The 20,299-nt window shown below is 35.8% G+C and overlaps 1 long non-coding RNA gene across 1 annotated transcript in view; it reads left to right on the top strand.

Annotated features, from left to right (window-relative positions):
• LOC308622084 overlaps positions 1–20,299 on the top strand; it is a 131,492-nt gene that overhangs the window by 60,723 nt on the left and 50,470 nt on the right. Inside the window, exon 2 of the long non-coding RNA XR_014016560.1 lies at positions 2,489–2,569. This is a non-coding gene — a long non-coding RNA (uncharacterized lncRNA). The remainder of the gene's footprint in view (positions 1–2,488; positions 2,570–20,299) is intronic.

Raw genomic sequence — 20,299 nt, 5'->3', positions numbered from 1 at the left:
TTAAGGATACCTAGTATTAATTTTTAAAATATAATTTGAAACTCTTGAAGAATCTGGTGACCTGAATTTCAGTCCCAATTCTGGCACTAACTATTTGCAAAATCTTTGCCAACTTGCTTGTTTTCTCTGAATCTCAGATTCCTCCTATATAGAGGGCATAGGTTATTAAGCTAAGCTGTCTCCATTTTTGAAATTCTCTTGCTAAAAAGAAATTCTGTTGTATGCTATGATCAAATGAAAATAGTAAACAGATAATGATATAATAATAAAATAAAGTTTAGTGATTATATATAAAAATTTTATTTTTCCTGATTAAAGTCATATACTTTTTGGTTTACAAAAATAAAGTAAAAAAACTGTAAAGTTGAAAATGAGAATATTTTAATCTTAAAAATACCAGACATCTCCATATATTCTATATTTTGGCTGGTTTGTTGATTGGAATTGCTCTGAATCTATAGATCAGTTTTTAAAATAGTTTTATTGAGATATATTGTACATATCATACCATTTGCCCAGTTGAAGTGTCAATTCAGTATGTTCAGAGTTAAACTACCATCACCATAATACATTTTAGAACTTTTCAACACCCCACAAAGAAACTTGACACCCTTTAGTCAGCACTCCCAACCCTCCAATCCCCAATTCCGTGTAACCACTAATCTGTCTTCTATAAATTTTCCTATTCTGGACATTTCATATAAATGGAATAATATAATAGATGGTCCTTTATTATCAGTTTCTTTGGCTTAGCATATTTTCAAAGTTCATCTGTATTGTAGAATGTATCAGTACTTCCTTTTTTTATTGCTAAAAGATTTGGCTTTAAGGATACACAACACTTTATTCATTCAACAGTTGGTAGACATTGGGTTGCTTCCACTTTTTAGTTGTTATGAATAACGCTGCTATGGACATCATGTACGAGTTTTGTGTGGACGTATATTTTTATTTCTCTTGGGTATATACCTAAGAGTGGAATTGCTGGGTCATTTGATAACTCTATGTTTAACCTTTAGAGGAACCACCAAATTCTTTTCCAAAGCAACTGCTTCATTTTACAGTCCTGTCAGTGTTTGAGGGTTCCAGTTTTTCCACATCTTCATCAACAGTTGTTATTTTCCATTTTTTGGTTATAGCTATTCTAGTGGTTGTGAAATTATATCTCATTGTGGTTTTGATTTGCATTTGCTTGATGGCTAATGATGTTGAACACCTTTTCATGTGTTTATTGACCTTTTGAATATTTTCTTTGGAGAAATGTCTGTTCAGATCCTTTAACCCATTTTTTAATTGGTTTATTTTTCTTTTTGTTGTTTAGTTATAATTGTTCTTTATATATTCCAGATACAAGCCCCTTATCACATAAATGATTTGAAATAATTTTCTCCCATTCTTTGGGTTGTCTTTTCACTTTGTTCATGGTGTTTTTTAAAACACAAATTAAAAAAAATTTGATGATGTCCAATTTATCTTTCTGTTATTGTTGTTGCTTGTCCTTTTTGTTTCATATCTAAGAAAGAGTTGCATAACCCAAGGTCATAAACATGCACACCTATGTTATTATAAGTTTCATAGTTTTAGATCTTACATTTAGGTCTTTGATACATTTTAAGTAAATATGTGTATATGGTATGATGTTCGGATCAAACTTCATTTTTTGAGGGGATATACAGTTGTCCCAGCACCATTTATTGAAAAGAGTATTTTTTTCTCCATTAAATTGCTTTGAAACACTTGCTGAAAATCAGATGATCATAAGTATAAAGTTTTATTTCTGGACTCTCAATTTTATTCAATTTATCAATAAGTCAGTCTTTATGCTAGTACAACACAGTCTTGATTACTTTAGCTTTGTAGTATGTTTTAAAGTTGGGAAGTATGCATTCTCCAATTTTGAACTTTTTCACAGTTGTTTTGACTATTCTGGTCCCTTCAGTTTTAGACCATAGGGATTTTAGAATTAACTTGTCAATTTCTGCAGAAAAGTAAGTTGGTATTTTTATAAGGACTGCATTGAATATGTAGACTGTTTGGGGGAGTATTGCCATCTTAAAAATATTGTCTTCTGATCCATGATAATAGAATGTCTTTTCATTTATTTAAGTCTTCTTTAATTTCTTTCAACCATGTTTTGTACTTTTCAGAGTATAATTTTCACTCCTTTTGTTAAATTTATTTAAAAATATTTTATTCTCTTTGATGTGTGTAATTGATGTGTGTGTGATTGAAAGTGTTTTCTTCGCTTCAGGAGTGTTCAGGATGTTCATTGACAGTATGTAGAAAGGCAATTAATTTTTGTATATAGGTCTTGTATTCTGCAATTTTATTGAGCCTGTTTATTAGCTCTAATAGTTGTCTCTGTGTGTGTGTGTGTGTGTGTATGTATTCATTAGGATTCTCTATCTACAAGATTGTATTATCTGCAAGTAGAGATAGTTTCACTTCTTTCTTTTCAATTTGGATGACTTTTCTTTTTCTTGCCTAGTTGCCCTGGCTAGCACCTCAAGCATAATATTGAATAGAAGTTGTGACATCAGCCATCCTTATCTTGTTCCTGATGTTAAGGGTAAGAATTCAGTCTTTCACTATTAAATATGATATTAGCTGCGGGTGTTTTTTTCTTTGTAGCTCCTTCTGAAGTTGAGGAAATTTTCTTCTTATGTTTAGTGTTTTTATCATGAAAGGGTGTTGAATTTTGTCAAGTGCAATTTTGCATCTATTGAGATAAGTGTGGGTTTTTGTCCTTTATTCTATTCATTTAGAATATTACATTAATTGATTTTTGGATATAGAAACAGCCTTGCATTTCCTAGATAAATTTCATTATATATATTGCTTTATTTTTATTTGCCAGTATTTTGTTGAGAGTTTTTTTGTCTATATTCATAAGAGACATTGGTCTGTAATTTTCATTTCTTGTGATGTCTTTGTCTGGTTTTGTTATCAAGATAATGCTGACCACATTAAATGAGTTACAAAGTGTTCTCTCCTCTTTTATTTTTTTGGGAAGTTTGTGAAGAACTGGTAAAATTCTTTAACTCTTTAGTAGAATTCACTGGTGAAGGCATTTGGGCCTGGAGTTTTCTTTGTATATAGTTTTAAAATTACTGATTCAGTCTCTTATTATAAATCTATTCAGATTTTCTATTTCTTCTTGAGTCACTTTTTATAATTTTTATCCTTTAAGAAGTTTTTCCCATTTCATGTAAATTATTTAATTTGTTGTCATATAGCTGCCTTTAGTATTCCCTTATAAAACTTTATTTCTGTAAACTCAGTAGTAATGTCCCTTTTTTAGTTCTCAATTTTAATAATTTGAGTTTTCTTTCTTTTTTTTTCTAATCAGTCTAGCTAGAGTTTTCTCAATTTTATTGATCTTTTCAGAGAACTGAGTTTGGGGTTTATTGATTTTCTCCATTGTTTTTATATTTTCGACTTCATTAATTTCCACTCTAATTCTTATCATTTCCTTTCTTCTGCTCTTGATTCAAAGTTCTTCTTTTCCTACTATCTTAACATGGAAGATTACATTGTTGATTTGAGATCTTTCTTCTTTTTTGATGTTGATGTTTGCACTACAGATTTCCCTCTGAGCACCTCTTAAGTTAAACCTCATGAGTTTTTGTATGCTATGTGTTCATTTACATTCATCTCAATGTCTTTTCTAATTGTCCTTATCATTTATTCTTTGATCTCCTTGTTATTTTGTACTATGTTGTTTAATTTGCATATGTGTGTAAATATGTATAGATGAGTTTTGAGGGAATTGATGTCTTAATATTGAGCTTTCTAATCCATTAAAATGGTAACTCTTTCCATTTATTTATGTCTTCCTTGATTTCTTCCATCAGCATTTTGTAGTTTTCAATGGACAGATCTTACGTATATTTTGTAAGATTTATATAAAAGTATTTTGTGTTTTTGGATCTACTGTAAATTGTATTTTTATTTCAATTTCTAATTATTTATTGCTAGTATATAAACTTGTGATTGATTTTTGGCTATTTTGCCTATATCCGGCAACTTTGCTAAATCTACTTAGCCATTATAGTAGCTTTTTAATAGATTCTTGGGATTTTTTATGTAGACAATCATGTCATCTGAAAAAAGAGACTTTTCTTTCTTCCTTTCAATTATGGGTGCCTTTTTTTACTTTTCTTATTGTACTGGCTAAGACCTCCAGTACAATTTTGAATAAAAGTTGTGAAAGTGTATATCTTTGCCTTTGTTCTGTGTCTTAGGGGGAAAACGCTCATTCTCTCACTAAGTATAATGTTGGTTATACATTTTTTTCTAGATATTTTTATCACATTGATGATGTTTCTTTCCATTCCTATTTGTGGGGAGTTTATATCATGATATATCATGAACAAGTGTTGAATTTTTGAAAGACTTTTTCTACATCTATTGAGATGATTATATGATTTTCATCTCTAGTGTATAGATATGGTGAATTTTGTTGATTGATTTTTTAAAAAATTATTTCATTTATTTATTTAATTTTGGCTGCATTGGGTCTTTGTTGCTGTGTGCATGCTTTCTCTACTTGTGGCGAGCAGGGGCTACTCTTCTTTGCGGTGAGTGGGCTTCTCATTGCGATGGCTTCTCTTGTTGTGGAGCACAAGCTCTAGGCACATGCCTAGAGCTTCAGTAGTTGTGGCATGTGGGCTCTAGAGTGCAGACTTAGTAGTTGTGGTGCATGGGCTTAGTTGCTCCACGGCATGTGGGATCTTCCCGGACCAGGGCTCAAACCCATGTCCCCTGCACTGGGAGGCAGATTCTTAACCACTGCGCCACCAGGTAAGTCCCTTGTTGATTGATTTTTGAACCAGTCTTGCATTTTTGAGATAATGCTTCACTTGGTCATGATATATTATCTCCTTTATATATTGTTGGATTGGATTTGCTATTATTTTTGAAGTTTTTGTGTCTATATTTATAAAAGAAAGTTACCTGTAGCTTTCTTGTAATGTTGTTTTCACTTGGGATGTCAAGAGGATGTTAACTTCATAGAATGAGTTTCAATTTTCTGGAAGAATTTGTGTGGAATTGGCATAGTCTCTTTTTAAAATTTTTTGTTGGAATTCAACAGTGAAGTCATCTAATGCTAAAGTTTTCTTTGTGGTGAGATTTTTAAACTATGAGTTCATTTCATTTAATATATATAGCTAATTAGGTTAGCACTTCTTCTTCAGTGATTTTTAATTGTTTATTGTAAAGGGGTTTATCTGATTCATTTAGATTCTCAATTTTATTGACCTGAAATTTTCATTATCCACATAATCCTTTTCATAATGTAGAATCTACAGAGATGCTCCTTCTCGTATTCCTAGTATTGGTAATTTATGTCTTTTTTTTTATAACAGTCTGACTAGAAGTTAATCATTTCGATAGGTCTTGTCAAAGAATTATCTTTGGGGGTCATTGAGAAGCATGCTTTAGGTATTGGGGAGAAAAGAGAATGGCCTTGCTGCAAATTTGCATAATTTCATGGTTAGGGTATTAATGATATATGAGGGGAATGCCCTGAAAGAGAAGCTTCTGCTCATATTTTATATATCTGGAGTCAATTATTTTAGCTTTTAATATGGAGGACAAATACATCACTTTATAATCAAAAGGCAAGGAGGGTTCTATCTTCTTTTAAAAACAATAACAACACTATCATAATGTACTCTCTTTTAGAAGATGATTTGCTGAAAACAGCAATGAAACAAACCACCTAAGGCCTTCTGTAAATCTAACTGCAAATAATAACTCCAAGAGGGAAATGTTGATTGTGTTATTTCAGACTCCTCAGAATCAAATGTGTTCCTCGTGTTCAGGGAACCATAGTCTCTAGATAACTGTCTATTCTCTAAAAATATTATCATACAAAGTACTTGCCATACTGCAGGTTAGGAAACATAACCATAATTTAATATAGGAAAATTTACAATTGAACTATAACAATAGAAGTAATATTGCAATCATACTTGTAAAACACATGCAAATTAAGTATTTTTAAAGGAGGATGAATAGAGTCCCTTTTCTCTCAGGATGGTATAGAATCTGCAGCATCTTCTTTGCTCATTCCCTCATTAAAGGAGATATCTTTTCTGACTTGTCTAGAAGGTTGGTTATTTGCCCTGGTGAGCAAGCAGGCATAGAAGCAGCCTCTCTAGAGCAGTCCTGCAGACAGGGAGTTTATATAAAAAGTTGAGAATATAAAAAGTTGAGAACAGCAAAAGTGACCATTTCTAAGTATCTGACAGGCTTGTCATCCCCATCAGATGGTATCTGTGCATCCTCTGGGGCTCTGAAGCTTGTTGCTGCACTGGAAGTCTCCTACTCTGTCCCCAGCTCTGGGGAGCTGCTCCTTCAGAGATGAATTCTTGTGTTTTTTGTCTGTACCTTTTGCTCTTGGCATCTTTCCTTCAGTCACTATCCATCTTGTGATGGCCTTGCATGAGGATAGATATGGACACAGAAAACATACTCATTACATAGTTATGAACTGACCGGTGTGCAAGGAGGTTTCTTTAAAAGGGAATCACAGAGTGCTGTAGAGATTGCCGCTGAGGCTGGATAAACCCCTCTTTCCTTTCCTTTGTCCTTTGTACATTTTCATATGGTTGCAAAACTTCCTGCAGGAGGAGGCCTCCTTTTGATTTCCGCAAGTGATCTGCTTTCTCTGGGAGGATAACACGTCATGTGCGTATTAAAGAAAACTGCTAAACATTTACAAATGAGACACCAGAATTAGCACGAAACCAAGACACCCCCTGTAGGAGATCAGCTAGGCAGGTGGAGTGAAGTGTTCTGCATCGGCTCCCGGGCTCGTCAGTCATGGCCTGACCACTTCTACTGCCTAGGCCTTACTCACAAATGGACGGTGGGAACATCATACTCTAGCATTTTGTCATCACAATCCCTGTGCATTTCTGTTGTGTTGAAAAGGAGATACTGCAAAGTGAGAAGTCAAATGCAAACCTGATCTTTACCGCAGGAAAATCCCCTAAGTGAGAATCCTGGCTCCTCTCATCAGGAGAAGCAGCCACAGAGAATGAGGAACAGCTTTTGTTGTGACCTTGGGCAAGTCCTTTGGCTCCTCTGGGCCTCAGTTTTCTCTTCCATTGAGTAAGTGAGTCTCATATGGTGCCTTATTTTTAGACTTCTATGGTGAAAAATTTTAAACGCACAGAAAAATAGAAAAACTTGGTGCAGTGGACATCCATATACATACCATCTGGATTCAGCAACTGCTAACATTTTGCCATATTGCCTCATGATTGCATGTATATCTATCTATACTTTTGCCGAGTCATCTTAAAGTGAATTATAGATGTCAGGACATTTCATGCTTAAATATTTCAGTTTGTATATTCAGAAATTAAGGACATATTCCTCCATCACTATAAACCAATCATAGAATGACTCTGAGTTCCAGAGTCCCAAGCTCTGGGAGCCTTGGACTTGGTTTTCACCAGAGATACATGAAAGAATAGATAGGAACAGAGACAGATATACCATGAAGCTCATGCAGCTACAACTTTGGGTTTTCTCACTTGTACAGGCTCCTTTTAAAACCATTTATATTAAATTTGCCAAGGAAAACTATTTTAGCTGTAACTGCTTAAGCCCATTATTTATTTTCGATCTGGCTTCTCTTCCCTTACAATCTCTTCCCCTTCCCCCTAAACGCACACACACATTCTCTCCCTCTCTCTCTCTCTCTCTTTCATATCAGGTGAACATTTTGGGGATTCCACTTTAAAACCTGGATACTAATCTTGCTTGCAATCACTGCTGTGCAAAGTGAAGTTACTGCCAGCTCTCCAGAGGTATGAATGAATTCTAGGAATACTGTTACTATTCATAGGTAGAAGTAACATGAACTACAGTAAGTATATGAGGAAAGGAGGACAAATATGGGACACAATGAATGGAGTCACAATTAATCTGGGAAAAGACATCCAATCAGGATATGTGTAAATCTGGAAGCTGAGGATTTGAATATCATCAAAATGCAAGTTGTCTCTTGTCAGGAATAAGAGTTAAATATGCAATATATGCACTATATATTGGAATGGCACAAAATAGAATTTATCAGAAAACCTGTTGCTGTGTTACACTGTGAATACTTCTGGGTGAGAAGTTGCATGTTTTAAGCATCTAAACGTATCATCTGATATCTTAGAGAATCTCACTCATCTTTGCCTAAGGAAGTCTGGCAGAGTCAGATTTAGTATGATGCAAAATTGTGACTAGTACTGTGAAAGGACAAACATACACAAATGAAGTAAATATGGCAAAATGTTAACAATTGTCAAATTCAGGAGGTGGATACATGGATGATTATTGTACTCTTATTTGGTATTTGAAAGTTTTCATAATGAAAAGAAAAAAAATCACCCTATAAAATCCACTCAGTTTACAGGGGAGGAAATTGACACAAACCTATCAGGAAATGGATGTGTATGATAGAAGAAGAACTTGATTATATGGCTCAATACTGTGGAGCATCAACTTAAAAATGCATTTTGGTTTGACATATCATGTGTGACTTAATTTCAGTGCAATTTTGTATATTTTTCATAATTGTTAATCAGATCAACGTTCAGATGTAACTGCAATGAAGTATGTTGGTGGAAGCCAAAAACAAAAAAAAAAGTGAAAGACAGGAGACTGGCAGAAGCTTCAAAATGTCAAACCCCCCCTTAGGGGCTTCCCTGGCGGCGCAGTGGTTGAGAGTCCACCTGCCGATGCAGGGGATACGGGTTCGTGCCCCGGTCCAGGAAGATCCCACATGCCGCGGAGTGGCTGGGCCCGTGAGCCGTGGCCACTGAGCCTGTGAGTCTGGAGCCTGTGCTCCTCAACGGGAGAGGCCACAACAGTGAGAAGCCCACGTACCACAAAAAAACAAACAAACAAAAAAAACCCTCAGCATATCATAATGAAATATAAAAGCTTTGATTTCAAAATCAATAAAAAATTTTCTAAGATATCAATAAAAATGATTTTTCAATCATGCAAAAGCAAGACTAAATTATCTTTTATTCTCTCTGGACATTACAAAATTATTATCATATGGAGGAACAAATAGTATGCAGCCAAAAACATCAGGAGTATAGAGTTTTGTCAGGTAGTTAATTAATAAAATATATTATTTTGGGATTTTTCATATGTGCACTATTTGTTAACTTTTGAACTTTGTTGTGACTTTTTTCTCATTTAAAATAATACACCTAGTTTTTGTACCTAGTTTTGAATTTATAATTTGTAATCTTAAAGAGGGCTGTAAAATCTGTATGCTGCAGGCCTTAGGATTGGTCTGAATTCAGCATCACTCTGAATTTTACAGTGTTCAAATACAAAAATTGTGTTTTCTTTTCTTCTCAACCTGATTTTTCTTGTAGCAAACTGCAATGTTAAAACTAATGGAATATTAGAAATTCAGACGTTTTAATATGTTGGTGAGGATATTGAAGCCCAGAAAGATGGCAACTTGTCCCAACTCATATGTATGTAGTGACAACACAATGGTTAAGATTCATGTCTCCTGACTCTTGGCCCCTCTCCTTCTCCTCATGCTGTGTTGCCACTCATTAGTTAAAGAAACATGTTATAAAATATGATGCTCAAGATATGACATTGTCCACCGGAAAGACAAGATCCAGCCTCATCCACCAGAACACAGGCACCAGTCCCCTCCACTAGGAAGCCTACATAACCCATTGAACCAACCTTAGCCACTGGGGGCAGACAGCAAAAATAACGGGAACTATGAACCTGCAGCCTGCGAAAAGGAGACCACAAACACAGTAAGTTAAGCAAAACGAGAAGACAGAGAAACACACAGCAGATGAAGGAGCAAGGTAAAACCCCACCAGACCAAACAAATGAAGAGGAAATAGGCAGTCTACCTGAAAAAGAATTCAGAGTAATGATAGTCAAGATGATCCAAAATCTTGGAAACCGAATGGAGAAAATATAAGAAACGTTTAACAAGGACCTAGAACAACTAAAGAGCAAACAAACAATGATGAACAACACAATAAATGAAATTAAAAATTCTCTAGAAGGAATCAATAGCAGAATAACTGAAGCAGAAGAACAGATAAGTGACCTGGAAGGTAAAACAGTGGAAATAACTACCGCAGAGCAGAATAAAGAAAAAAGAATGAAAGAGTTGAGGACAGTCTCAGAGACCTCTGGGACAACATTAAACGCACCAACATTAGAATTATAGGGGTCCCAGAAGAAGAAGAGAAAAAGAAAGGGACTGAGAAAATATTTGAAGAGATTATAGTTGAAAACTTCCCTAATAGGGGAAAGGAAATATTCAGTCAAGTTCAGGAAGCACAGAGAGTCCCATACAGGATAAATCCAAGGAGAAACATGCCAAGACACATATTAATCAAACTATCAAAAATTAAATACAAAGAAAAAATATTAAAAGCAGCAAGGGAAAAACAACAAGTAACACACAAGGGAATCCCCATAAGGTTAACAGCTGATCTCTCAGCAGAAAGTCTGCAATCCAGAAGGGAGTGGCAGGACATATTTAAAGTGATGAAAGGGAAAAAGCTACAACCAAGATTACTCTACCAAGCAAGGATCTCATTCAGATTCGATGGAGAAATTAAAACCTTTACAGATAAGCAAAAGCTAAGAGAATTCAGCACCACCAAACCAGCTTTACAACAAATGCTAAAGGAACTTCTCTAGGCAGAAAACATAAGAGAAGGAAAAGACCTAGAATAACAAACCCAAAACAATTAAGAAAATGGTAATAAGAACATACATATCGATAACTACCTTAATGTAAATGGATTAAATGCTCACACCAAGAGACGTAGACTAACTGAATGGATACAAAAACAAGACCTGTATATATGCTGTCTACAAGAGACCCATTTCAGACCTAGGGGCACATACAGACTGAAAGTGAGAGGATGGAAAAAGATATTCCATGCAAATGGCAATCAAAAGAAAGCTGGAATAGCAATTCTCATATCGGACAAATAGACTTTAAAATAAAGACTATTACAAGATACAAAGAAGAACACTATATAATGATCAAGAGATCGATCCACGAAGAAGATAAAACAATTGTAAATAGTTATGCACCCAACATAGGAGCACCTCAATACAGAAGGCAAATGCTAACAGCCATAAAAGGGGAAATCAACAGTAACACAAGCATAGTGTGGGACTTTAACACCCCCCCCTTTCACTAATGAATGTACCATCCAAAATGAAAATAAATAAGGAAACACAAGTTTTAAATGATACATTAAACACAATGGACTTAATTGATATTTATAGGATATTCCATCCAAAAACAACAGAATACACCTTCTTCTCAAGTGCTCATGGAACATTCTCCAGGATAGATAATATCTTGGGTCACAAATCAAGCCTTGGCAAATTTAAGAAAATAGAAATCATATCAAGTATCTTTTCCAAGCACAACACTATGAGACTAGATGTCAATTACAGGAAAAAATCTAAAAAATACAAACAAATGGAGGCTAAAGAATACACTACTAAATAACCAAGAGATCACTGAAGCAATCAAGGAGGAAATCAAAAAATACCTAGAAACAAATGACAATTAAAAGATGATGACCCAAAACCTATGGGATGCAGCAAAAGCAGTTCTAAGAGGGAAGTTTATAGCAATACAATCCTACCTAGAAACAAGAAACATCTCAAATAAACAACCTAACGTTACACCTAAAGCGATTAGAGAAAGAAGAACAAAAAAACCCCAAAGTTAGCAGAAGGAAAGAAATCATAAAGATCAGATCAGAAATAAATGAAAAAGAAATGAAGGAAACAATAGCAAAGATCAATAAAACTAAAAGGTGGTTCTTGGAGAAGATAAACAAAATTGATAAACCATTAGCCAGACTCATCAAGAAAAAAAAGGAGAAGACTCAAATCAATAGAATTAGAGATGAAAAAGGAGAAGTAACAGCTGATACTGCAGAAATACAAAGGATCATGAGAGATTACTACAAGCAGCTATATGCCAATAAAATGGACAACCTGGAAGAAATGGACAGATTCTTAGGAAACCACAACCTTCCGAGACTGAACCAGGAAGAAATAGAAAATATGAACAGACCAATCACAAGCACTGAAATTGAGACTGTGATTAAAAATCTTCCAATAAACAAAAGCCCAGGACCAGGTGACTTCACAGGCGAATTCTATCAAACATTTAGAGAAGGTATAACACCTATCCTTCTCTAACTCTTCCACAATATAGCAGAGGGAGGAACACTCCCAAACTCATTCTATGAGGCCACCACCACTCTGATACCAAAAGCAGACAAAGATGTCACAAAAAAAGAAAACTACAGGCCAATATCACTGATGAACATAGATGCAAAAATCCTCAACAAAATACTAGCAAACAGAATCCAACAGCACATTGTAAAGATCATAAACCATGATCAAGTGGGATTTATCCCAGGAGTGCAAGGATTCTTCATATACACAAATCAGTCAATGTGATAAACCATATTCACAAATTGCAATGTTCATTGCAGCTCTATTTACAATAGCCAGGACATGGAAGCAACAGATGTGTCCATCGACAGATGAATGGATAAAGAGGATGTGGCACATATATACAATGGAATGGTACTCAGCCATAAAAAGAAACAAAATTGAGTTATTTGTAGTGAGGTGGATGGACCTAGAGTCTGTCATACAGAGTGAAGTAAGTCAGAAAGAGAAAACAAATACCATATGCTAACACATATATATGGAATCTAAAAAAAAAATGGTTCTGAAGAACCTAGGGACAGGACAGGAATAAAGACACAGATGTAGAGAATGGACTTGAGGACCCAGGGAGTGTGAAGGGTAAGCTGGGGCAAAGTGAGTGAGTGGCATGGACATACCTACACTACCAAATGTAAAATAAATAGATAGCTAGTGGGAAGCAGCCACATAGCACAGGGAGATCAGCTTGGTGCTTTGTGACCACCTAGAGGGGTGGGATAGGGAGGGTGGGAGGGAGACACAAGAGGGAGGCGATATGGGGATATATTTATATGTATAGCTGATTCACTTTGTTATACAGCAGAAACTAACACACCATTGTAAAGCAATTATACTCCAATAAAGATGTTTAAAAAATTAACTATTATAATTTAAATGGATGAATAAATGTTGAAATGTGTAAAAGTAATCAGATATTTGTTCAAAATGCACATACAGATACAGTCATCATATGAAAATAAATCTAGAATAGTAAAACTTTAGAAATTCTTGAATATTCATTTGCAGATGAAATCTATAGCAAGTATAGCATATTTATAACATCTGTTCCTACATAACATATTAAGGCTGTACAGTATTATAACACAGAATTTGAATCTATAAGTTTATGTGAAAAATATATATTTTAAAATTTGCTTTATATTTTTAAATGGTAAAAGTAGTTCTACATGTTCATTGCTGTGATTATACCACAGAATAATAAAAGTATGGGGAAAGTTGGGTTTTTTTTAAACTGGAAAGAAATTAACCCAAATTTTAGGAGTAAATATTTTTAGATTATGGACTCATGGGGTAATCTGTAATTTTATTTTCTTTTGACATATGTGTTTGCCAAGTGTTTTACATTGATCACAGTAATCATTAACATTGAAATGATTGTTTTTGTAATACATGCCATGGGTCTGTTAATAAAGTTAAGCTAATAATTTCAAAATTAGTTTATATTGGTGTTGAGAGACATAAAGAAAGTTATATCCAAAAAAACAATATGGCATTGAGGAGATATTCTGTGAAGTTCTTTCTGTTGATTTACTCAGCCACTAATTTATGCATCACATATTCAGTGAGCTTTGGAGATTCACAAGATCCACATGGTCCTTGACTTTAAATAGTTCACAGGAGCAGGATTCTAGACTAGTACAAAGAAATGCTGCAACATAGACATTAATTATACACATTAGAATTCCAATGGGGAAGGAATGTGTCTTCTACTCCATGCTTTTTGTGCCCCCATATATTCCTTTAGAAGAGAGAGAGGAGGGCTAGTCTTGGCTCTATCAGCTACCACAGAAATACTTTCTCTGTTCAATCTTGTTACGTCCTATTCCCCATTCTTACTCTATTTTAAGGGAAGTGAAGACTGTTAGGAACTTCTTTACTTATGAATCCTCTTCTGTATTAGTCAGGGTTCTCTAGAGAAGCAGAACCAATAGCAGATATATATATATGTGTGTGTATATATATATATATATATATATATATATGGAGAGAGAGAGAGAGAGAGAGGGAGATCAATATTGAGATATATATGTTTGTGTGTATGTATACATAAGTATATGTGATTTATTATAAAGAATTGGCTCATACCATTATGGAGGCTGAGAAGTCCCAGAGTCTGCAGTCTGAAGGCCTAAGAACTAAGAGAGCCAATGGTATAAGTTCCAGTCCAAGTCTAAAGGCAGGAAAAGACTAATGTTCTAGCTTGAAGACCAGCAGGTAGAGAGAGTGAATTCTTTCTTGCTCAGTGCTTTATTCTTTTCAGACCTCAACAGATTAGATAAGGCCCACCCACATTGGGGGGAGCAATCTGCTTTACTCAGTCTGCTGATTCAAATGTTAACCTCATCCAGAAACACCCTCACAGACACACACAGACGTAATTTAACCAAGTACCTGGGCACTTTTGGCCCAGCTGACACATAAAATTAACCATCACTTCTACATCTCTCCTCCTCTCTCTCCTCCTTCATCACTACCTTAGGTAGGGGTGCCCCAGAAACAGACCCTCAGATGAGGGTTTGTGGAAAAATGGTTTACTAAGAGATGCCCCCAGAGGAAAACGGAAGAGGGACACACAGAGGGACTGGGAAGAGGAGGAGGTCAAGTGATGGGCCAGTATTAAGCAGAGTTCCAGGGAGGTTAACTTTGCTTCAATCCTGTGGAAAAGCTCTGGAAGCACATGGGCTGCACCTCTGATCACCCTGGCCTTGGTCTTGGGAACTGGGGTATTTATAACCACACAAGGTTAGTCAGTGGCCACAGGCTCCACCTGGAGGCCATAAATCTCCAGGTACTTAACCACTCTCTGTCCAGGCAAGAAAAGTAGACTCTGACAGTCCAAGGGCAGCCCTCTATGAAGTGTCGCAGGTGTGGGTTTTGGAAGTGAAAACATTGTATCCAGGTAAATCAAAAGGGATCTGAGGGGCCTTCCCTGGTGGCAGAGTGGTTGAGAGTCTGCCTGCCGATGCAGGGAACACGGGTTTGTGCCCTGGTCTAGGAAGATCCCACATGCCACGGAGCGGCTGGGCCTGTGAGCCATGGCCGCTGGGCCTGCACGTCCGGAGCCTGTGCTCCGCAATGGGAGAGGCCACAACAGTGAGAGGCCCGCGTAAGAAAAAAAAAAAAAAAGGGATCTGAGGGAGTTGGGCAGAGCACAGCCATGTGCCACAATGGTCATCAGCCTCTTAGCAATGATCACAGTAATGTCAGTGTTATCAAGGACTCATGTGTGGGATACTGGACTCTGTGCTTTCTAGACATAATATTATTCAATCTTGATGTCAGATTTATGGTAATTAGTATAATTATACTACTGAGGCTCAGAGTGAGTAAGTTGCCTATGGGAACAGCAAGGGCTGCAGGTATACAATCCTCCTGTCCGCCAGATGCCGTCTGCCCTTTGCTCCACGTCCTTGCTTACCACCCCAAATTATCTGGTGAAAATATTATTAATTGCCATGCAAGATAATGGGTAGAATGTCAACATTCCCATTAGTGGTATAGAAAATCTGTCTCATTATTTATAGTCATACTCTCATGTATCTTGATAACTTGCCAGGACGTAATTCAAAGTAAAACCTCCTGATATTGATGAAAGTATTGTAGGTCTAAGCTGCCAAACAAAAATATCTGCCATCTCTCTGAAAGTTTGTTGTTTTGAACTACTTAAAAGATGCAATTTTTGGCTGTCATGGAATTGTTTTACACCCATGTTTACACTCTGGGTTTCAGAAATTTGCTGAATATGAAAGAAGTCTTTACACTACAGTGTAGTGTTATTTTTCACTAACAAGACACAGCCTTTCCAAATTTAGCCATTCACTACTAAACGTACAGAACCAGTGGTGAAGATAATTATGTGTGTAAGCCATAAATGCTGGGAAATTCCTGCATTGTTGAGTCCTATAACGTCACCTCCTGAATGCTCTCATAGGGATAGTTGTATGTTTTATAAACAAAAATATATTGGTTTATATACACCACTATTCCAGAGTTAGCAATTACTTTGAATTCTTCATTAAAAATGCATATAAGTGAAGATATAATTAGGCAGGTTTAGAAAGCTTTGTGTTTTCTATGGTTACTTACTGTTTTGCAAAAGGAGTATTATCATAACAATTTACCCCTCTTAAATGTTAATTCTGAAAGTAGCTTAGCAAGGAATAGTTCAAACAATTTACAACATTGTTTTATAGTGGATTTCAGGTTGTTTTTCTTCACGAGTGATTTCCTCACCCATCATATATATAATTAATATTTTCAGTTACGGAAATTTCTCAAAGAATTGACAATTTAAAAAATTGTTTAAGGTGACATCTGCCAAATTAGAGCTTTCCAGTTATATATGCAGAGAGAAACCAGAAGTTTGATAAATTTACACCATATTGAATATGTTAAAAAGTTACTCTGAGAATCCTTTCCTATTAATTTTCACCTTGTATTTTAACACGTTTGGCTTCTTTTATTGTGGCGTCTATAGCATTATTTTACATAGAAGATTGCACTTCAAGAAATGCTTTAGCATGTGTGGGTATATTTAAAGTTACCATAGAGTGGTGCTGAAATGAAATCTTGCAGTAATTAGGAGAGAGACAGCTTGAGGCACCTAAATTATGTGGCTCCAACTGGTCCTCTTCTAATCATCCTCATTTTGAAAAATAGAACTAAAAGAGGTTATCATCTTTGTATTGTGAATGTTTTTTTTTTTTGAAAAAGAAAGCAATGCTTATAAAAATCTCAATAATACAGGCCAGTAGAAGAAGACCAAGCCACCTCCCACCAACACACACACTCCCAAGGCACCCAAGCACTTCTTTCCATCCAGTGTCCAATCCCAGGAGTCTCTCCTTCCCTCTTTGGTTTTCTCATAGTCACCATCGTCTTCTTTCCTCCCCTCTCAGTCATTCAGCAGAATTTCTTCAGGGAGTACAGGAAATGGTTTCAAGAATCTTTGAGACAAGGAATTTTAAAAAGCTGTTTGCTTCCATGTCCTGGCTATTGTAAATAGAGCTGCAATGAACATTGTGGTACATGACTCTTTTTGAATTATAGTTTTCTCAGGGTATATGCCCAGTAGTGGGATTGCTGGGTCATATGGTAGGTCTATTTTTAGTTTTTTAAGGAACCTCCATACTGTTCTCCATACTGGCTGTATCAGTTGACATTCCCACCAACAGTGCAAGAGGGTTCCCTTTTCTCCACACCCTCTCCAGCATTTATTGTTTGTAGATTTTTTGATGATGCCCATTCTAACCAGTGTGAGGTGATATCTCATTGTAGTTTTGATTTGCATTTCTCTAATGATTAGTGATGTTGAGCATCCTTTCTGTGTGTGTTGGCAATCTGTATATCTTCTTTGGAGAAATGTCTATTTAGGTCTTCTGCCGAATGGATAAAAGAAGATGTGGCACATATATACAATGGAATATTACTGAGCCATAAAAAGAAATGAAATTGAGTTGTTTGTAGTGAGGTGGATGGACCTAGAGTCTGTCATACAGAGTGAAGTAAGTCAGAAAGAGAAAAACAAATACCGTATGCTAACACATATATATGGAATCTTAAAAAATAAAAAAATGGTTATGAAGAACCTAGGGGCACAACACAATAAAGACACAGACATAGAGAATGGACTTGAGGACATGGTGGGGGGGAGAATGGTAAGCTGGGACGAAGTGAGAGAGTGGCATGGACTTATATACACTATCAAATGTACAATAGATAGCTAGTGTGAAGCAGCTGCATAGCACAGGGAGATCAGCTTGGTGCTTTGTGACCACCTAGAGGGGTGGGATAGGGAGGGTGGGAGGGAGACATAAGAGGGAGGAGATATGGGGATATATGTATATGTACAGCTGATTAACTTTGTTATAAAGCAGAAACTAACACAACATTGTAAAGCAATTATGCTGCAATAAAGACGTTAAAAAAAAAAGCTCTTTGACAGCTATAAATCTGAGGGCAGAAAAAAGGGGAAAAAAAGGATTTAGTAAATTATGTAGCCTGTACTGCTATCCTCTGTCCCCACCGTAGCATCATATTGTGAGATCCTCACCTTCTGGATGCAGCCTCTCAGTACCAGTCCCTCAACCCATTCTCCCTATTTCCACTCTTCTGGGAGTCACTTGGATGGAGTTCAAACAGACAGAGCTCTGGCTGACCTCCAAAGCTGTTCCCATATAGGAAGTCAGGGTGCCCACATCACCTGATCTGTACAAATGCCAGGTGGCAGGACCACAGCTCTCAGGAGGGCATAGTAAGACTTAGTAATAGTTTATCTTTCTTCCCTACCTCGCTAAAGAGAAGCCAGTTTTAGACAAAGAGCCATGTAAATTATTCTTTCTAATCCATGGGTTTCCTCACCTTGATACTATAACATTCTTAGTGAGTTTTAAGCATAGTAAACTGATTTTTTAAAATTCCTTATCTTGAAGAAGAGGGGTCAAAATTTCAAAACATTTGCAGTTGGAAACCTTTGGGTAGAAAAACTCTGGTAATGAGCAAAAGGGGTAAAAAGGTGAAACATGTGCAAAACAGATGTTACACTCAATTTCATGCCAGAACAAATTAAAAAATCAGAAAATTGCTTTGTGATTTAGATGATGGACAATCTATACATATATGTGTAAGCTGAAAAAAATTCTCCATGTGAAACTGGACATTTTTTTAAATTGTGGGAACCTACTTTCCAAATGCAACCAGGCTTAATTACTAAAACAGAAATCTCTTCCTTGTTTGGAGATTGTCTATAGTGTCCAAACTTTGATATTAGATCAGTACCACATGGGAATAAAAATAACTGAGGCTTATGCATCAAATGGAAAAATATGATTAGAAAATTTGAGAACATTTTCATAAAGAAGAATAAAATATCCATATACTATCTGGTAATTTAAAATGTATTAAAATGCATGAACTGGGCATCTGTTAAGTGGAAAGCACTTTTGTTAGAACACCAGGTGGGTGGTCAAACGGTAATGAAAATATAAAAGACACAGTTTGGATGGAGGTGGACAGACTTTAAACTCCAAAACAAATTTCAGAGTTATGATCATTGCCTAGTATATGCTTGTAGGCTTTTAAAAAACCTGATATAAGCATCTCCCCGCAAGGGTGTTTCAATGTAATGTGATACATTTGAATTAATATCCTAGAGATTTCAAGCATTCCTTTTCATAACTATCATCATTAAGCAAGGATAGAATTTCTTAATTCGGGGTCTATGAGTATTTCAGAGGATCTGTAGATGGGCTACAGAGGGTCCTCCCTGACTCTGCTAAAATTGTATACAGTGTATATTTATCTGTATTTTTATGAGGAGAGAGAGGAAAGCTTTCATACATTCTCATGAGGGCCCATGACTTCTCAAACATTAAGAAGCTGTGTTTGAGAAAACAGAGCTCTACTAATAGTAGGAGACAAGTTCATCTTACATAAAAAATGAGCTGTATAACCCACAAAAGCTTTGCAAATAGCCAGAGTATAAACCAAAGTAAGTGCGATGTTTATGCCTTCAAACAAGTGCAGTACAACAACTCTGGTAACATAGTTTCCATTTGGATATGTATTTTAGAAGTCCAAGCTATTTGTCATCAGACACCCTCTCTTTACAACTTGAACAATTTAAAGAGTCATGGGAAGTACCCATAGGTTGCACTGTGTTGTGCATTATTGGCAATTACTCAAGAGAGAGCTGGGAAGAAAAAGGAAATGAGAAGTAAGTATGGACTCAACCTTATGGTTAAGGGACACTGATACGGATAAAAAGAAAGGTTCAGGGCAAGTGCCAGGTTGTGGTTTGCAAAGCAGCTAATTAAATCAAATTTAATTTGATTCAGTAATACTAATTATTAACATTAATCAATTATTAACCTATTGACATAGGTTAATATTTTTTGATGAAAAAAATTGGAAACTTGAAACTTGGTCAGATTATAATTTTTCTTGTTTCAAGATAAGAATAACTTGTCAAATAAATGAAGAAGTTAAGATTTGGTCTTTGTTTGTTTCTCCTCAT

Source organism: Mesoplodon bidens (genome assembly GCF_964165515.1).
Source record: "Mesoplodon bidens genome assembly, chromosome: 8".
In the NCBI taxonomy this organism is placed as follows: Eukaryota; Metazoa; Chordata; class Mammalia; order Artiodactyla; family Ziphiidae; genus Mesoplodon; species Mesoplodon bidens.
Note: the sequence above shows the minus strand (reverse complement) of the source record. Positions and strands in the feature narration are given on the sequence as shown.